Genomic DNA, 5,439 nt, shown 5'->3' on the forward strand with positions numbered 1-5,439 from the left:
AGGAGAGTAGAAGAGAGGGCAGGAGAGGATAGAAGAGTGGGTAGAGGAGAGGTGAGTAGAGGTGAATGGAAAAGAGAGGTGGTGAAGTTAGAGCAGAGAAGAGGAGGGAGAGGATAGGGAATGGGAGGAGGAGATGAAAAGAGGGTAGAGGAAAGGAGAGAAGAGTGGAGGAGAGGGTAGAAGAGGAGGAGCGGAGTGGAGAAGAAAGGAGTGGAGAGGGTAGTGGAGAGCAGAGGGAAAGAATGGAGCGGGAAGGAGAAGAGAGGGGAGAACATCAGAGGACACAAGTGAGGAGAGGAGTTGAAATGAAAGGGGAGAAGAGGTGAGGAGGAGGCGTGAGGAGAAGAGGGGAAAATTTAGGGGAGAGGATTCGAGATGATTGGAGTGGAGAAGAGTGGAGAAGAGAGAGTACAGTGGAGAGAGAAACGTCTTAAAAACAGGGGAGAGAAGAGGAGAGGATAGAAACATAGAAACATAGAAACATAGAAAATAGGTGCAGGAGCAGGCCATTCAGCCCTTCTAGCCTGCACCGCCATTCAACGAGTTCATGGCTGAACATGAAACTTCATTACCCCCTTCCTGCTTTCTCGCCATAACCTTGATCCCCCGAGTAGTAAGGACTTTATCTAACTCCCTTTTGAATATATTTAGTGAATTGGCCTCAACTACTTTCTGTGGTAGAGAATTCCACAGGTTCACCACTCTCTGGGTGAAGACGTTTCTCCTCATCTCGGTCCTAAATGGCTTACCCCTTATCCTCAGACTGTGACCCCTGGTTCTGAACTTCCCCAACATTGGGAACATTCTTTCTGCATCTAACCTGTCTAAACCCGTCAGAATTTTAAACGTTTCTATGAGGTCCCCTCTCATTCTTCTGAACTCCAGTGAATACAAGCCCAGTTGATCCACTCTTTCTTGATAGGTCAGTCCCGCCATCCCGGGAATCAGTCTGGTGAACCTTCGCTGCACTCCCTCAATAGCAAGAATGTCCTTCCTCAAGTTAGGAGAGCAAAACTGTACACAATACTCCAGGTGTGGCCTCACCAAGGTCCTGTAGAACTGTAGCAAAACCACCCTGCCCCTGTATTCAAATCCCCTCGCTATGAAGGCCAACATGCCATTTGCTTTCTTAACCGCCTGCTGTACCTGCATGCTAACCTTCAATGACTGATGTACCATGACACCCAGGTCTCGTTGCTCCTTCCCTTTTCCTAATCTGTCACCATTCAGATAATAGTCTGTCTCTCTGTTTTTACCACCAAAGTGGATAACCTCACATTTATCCACATTATACTTCATTTGCCATGCATTTGCCCACTCACCTAACCTATCCAAGTCACTCTGCAGCCTCATAGCATCCTCCTCGCAGCTCACACTGCCACCCAACTTAGTATCATCCGCAAATTTGGAGATACTGCATTTAATCCCCTCGTCTAAATCATTAATGTACAATGTAAACAGCTGGGGCCCCAGCACAGAACCTTGCGGCACTCCACTAGTCACTGCCTGCCATTCTGAAAAGTACCCGTTTACTCCTACTCTTTGCTTCCTGTCTGACAACCAGTTCTCAATCCACGTCAGCACACTACCCCCAATCCCATGTGCTTTAACTTTGCACATTAATCTCTTGTGTGGGACCTTGTCGAAAGCCTTCTGAAAGTCCAAATATACCACATCAACTGGTTCTCCTTTGTCCACTTTACTGGAAACATCCTCAAAAAATTCCAGAAGATTTGTCAAGCATGATTTCCCTTTCACAAATCCATGCTGACTTGGACCGATCATGTCACCATTTTCCAGATGCACTGCTATGACATCCTTAATAATTGATTCCATCATTTTACCCACTACTGAGGTCAGGCTGACCGGTCTATAATTCCCTGTTTTCTCTCTCCCTCCTTTTTTAAAAAGGGGGTTACATTGGCTACCCTCCACTCCATAGGAACTGATCCAGAGTCAATGGAATGTTGGAAAATGACTGTCAATGCATCCGCTATTTCCAAGGCCACCTCCTTAAGTACTCTAGGATGCAGTCCATCAGGCCCTGGGGATTTATCGGCCTTCAATCCCATCAATTTCCCCAACACAATTTCCCGACTAATAAAGATTTCCCTCAGTTCCCCCTCCTTACTAGACCTTCTGACCCCTTTTATATCCGGAAGGTTGTTTGTATCCTCCTTAGTGAATACCGAACCAAAGTACTTGTTCAATTGGTCTGCCATTTCTTTGTTCCCCGTTATGACTTCCCCTGATTCTGACTGCAGGGGGCCTACGTTTGTCTTCACCAACCTTTTTCTCTTTACATACCTATAGAAACTTTTGCAATCCGCCTTAATGTTCCCTGCAAGCTTCTTATCGTACTCCATTTTCCCTGCCCTAATCAAATCCTTTGTCCTCCTCTGCTGAGTTCTAAATTTCTCCCAGTCCCCAGGTTCGCTGCTATTTCTGGCCAATTTGTACGCCACTTCCTTGGCTTTAATACTATCCCTGATTTCCCTAGATAGCCACGGTTGAGCCACCTTCCCTTTTTTATTTTTACGCCAGACAGGAATGTACAATTGTTGTAATTCATCCATGCGGTCTCTAAATGTCTGCCATTGCCCATCCACAGTCAACCCCCTAAGTATCATTCGCCAATCTATCCTAGCCAAGTCACGCCTCATACCTTCAAAGTTACCCTTCTTTAAGTTCTGGACCATGGTCTCTGAAATTACTGTTTCATTCTCCATCCTAATGCAGAATTCCACCATATTATGGTCACTCTTCCCCAAGGGGCCTCGCACAATGAGATTGCTAATTAATCCTCTCTCATTACACAACACCCAGTCTAAGATGGCCTCCCCCCTAGTTGGTTCCTCGACATATTGGTCTAGAAAACCATCCCTTATGCACTCCAGGAAATCCTCCTCCACCATATTGCTTCCAGTTTGGCTAGCCCAATCTATGTGCATATTAAAGTCACTCATTATAACTGCTACACCTTTATTGCATGCACCCCTAATTTCCTGTTTGATGCCCTCCCCAACATCCCTATTACTGTTTGGAGGTCTGTACACAACTCCTACTAACGTTTTTTGCCCTTTGGTGTTCTGCAGCTCTACCCATATAGATTCCACATCATCCAAGCTAATGTCTTTCCTAACTATTGCATTAATCTCCTCTTTAACCAGCAATGCTACCCCACCTCCTTTTCCTTTTATTCTATCCTTCCTGAATGTTGAATACCCCTGAATGTTGAGTTCCCAGCCCTGATCATCCTGGAGCCACGTCTCCGTAATCCCAATCACATCATATTTGTTAACATCTATTTGCACAATTAATTCATCCATAGGTGAAGATAGGGGAGGAGAGGAGATGAGATGAGTCGAGATGAGAGAGCAGAGAAGAGGAGATGAGAGGAGAATGGAGGAGAGTAAAGGGGAGGAGAAGAAGGTCGGGGCGAGGTGAGAATGGAGTAGAGGCGTGGAGATGTTAGGCGAGAGGGAAGAAAATGAGGGCACAAGAGAGTTGAGGAGCACAGCTGAATAGGGAGGAGAGTTGCGGAGAGGGAGAGGAGAGGGGAGAGGACGGGAAGACAGGTGAGGAGAGAAGTGGAGAGGAGAGAGGAGGAGATGGGAGAAGGGATGAGCCGAGTGGAGAGGATAGGGGAGGAGCGGGGACAGGAGGAGAGAAGATGAAAGGATAAGGAGGTGAGCAGAGGGGATAGGAGAGGAGTGTGGTGGAGAGGAGAGGCGAGAGGAGGAGTGTAGTGGAGAGGGGAGGAAAAGAGTGACGAGGGGAGAGAGAAGGGTAGAGATGAGCAGGGAGGGGACGAGATTGTAGGGGAGGAGAGGGGAGAAGAAAGCAGTGCAGGGGAGAGTAGAGGAACGGAGAGTTGATGTGATGAGAGGAGAGGAGAGGAGAGGAAAGCAGAGTGTGAGGGAAGGGGATTAGCGGAGAGGACTGGGGAGAGGAGAGGAGAGGGTAGGGGCGATGGTAGGAGAGGAGAATAGATTAGAGGAGGGGAGGAGGTAGGGGAGAGGAGAGGAGATGAGCATAGGAGAGACGTGAGAAGAGAGGAGAGGAGAGAGGAGGGGTGAGGAGGGGAGGTGTTGGGATACAAAGGAGGCTTCTCTCCTTCAAGGTGGACTAACTGATGCAGTTAATCGATACCTGCCCATCCGTTGGGCTAAAAGGAGGCTTCTCTCCCTCGGGATGGACGAACTGATATAGCTAATCTAAACTTCACCCAGCTTTTCACTGTATAACGATCAAGGAACTAAACAAACAAAACCTCAGGTTTATCGGTTTTATTACGAGCAATGCACGGAAAGGTTCAGTCTTGGAACCTCTGAAATAGAAGCGTTTTCAAGCATTCTTTATACAGGTGTTGGAGAGGAGCTAACCTCCTACAAAATCATCGATAGGTCTATTGCTATTAGCGAAGTTAAATTGATTTGTTGACTCTTATTAGATGGGCGCTGAGTGGTACATGCAACTGCCCATCTCTCATCATTGTTTTGTTCCATGTTGCCCTCTACCTCAGTCTATCCAATGCCTGGTGTGGTTGTCCTGGCTTCTTTATCTCGTCTCAGGGACCTTTAAACAAAACTGCTGTTGGCTGTTTCAGTGTTACTAAGGTTAAGCTATAATATAATGCGTATAAGTATAAGTGTGTTATACCTTTATAAGAAGTGTTACATACATAGGCAATTGATAATTTCACAACCTTCAGCATAATTCTGACCCCCTATCTACAACCTAACTATTTATCCCTTACAATTCCCCTGAATGGCCCTTGGCTGTATGCCCAAGATAGGCCATTTCACAATTAATTCCACATGGGTGAGCTTCCAGCGTTGTCCTTTCACTTGGGTAGTGCGACTTCCCGAGCTCCTGGAGCTATCTGTTGGCTTTCCCATCCATACTATGTACGTCCTTTCTACCGGATTGTCTGATTTCCCTTTCTTCAATGTTTTAACTATAGTACGGGCTTGGGCCTGCCTCTTATGTCGGTTACAGCTTTTAAAAGGATAATACTATCAAGGTGAGTACCCTTCCACTACAACCATACATTAAGTCCAGCAATGTTCGTGTACAAGTCCTTTCTAGCCAACATTTTCTCGGTGTTAGAATTATGTCCCGCCTGGGGTATCCTCTGTTTCTTCTGTCTTCCATCCACTTGGGGTCTTCTCTATTCTGCCGAATTTCTGCCCCGCCTGGAATATCCTCTATGTTGTCGAATGGTGTCCACTTCAGTCGAGTTTGTTTCTCTTTCAGTTCGAGTATCGATTTCCTTGTGGCCCGATGGCCTTCGTATAACCTCCTCAGGTAATGTCGATCATTGTCCCAGCGATCTTTCCTCCTTTATCTCAGGGGTTATAATAAACACATTTATATCTGTCTCATCAAGTGGAGTGAAGCAGAAGTAAATATCCATAATGGTGCATGAGGTGTTCC

This window comes from Pristiophorus japonicus, chromosome 23, assembly GCF_044704955.1.
Source record: "Pristiophorus japonicus isolate sPriJap1 chromosome 23, sPriJap1.hap1, whole genome shotgun sequence".
In the NCBI taxonomy this organism is placed as follows: Eukaryota; Metazoa; Chordata; class Chondrichthyes; family Pristiophoridae; genus Pristiophorus; species Pristiophorus japonicus.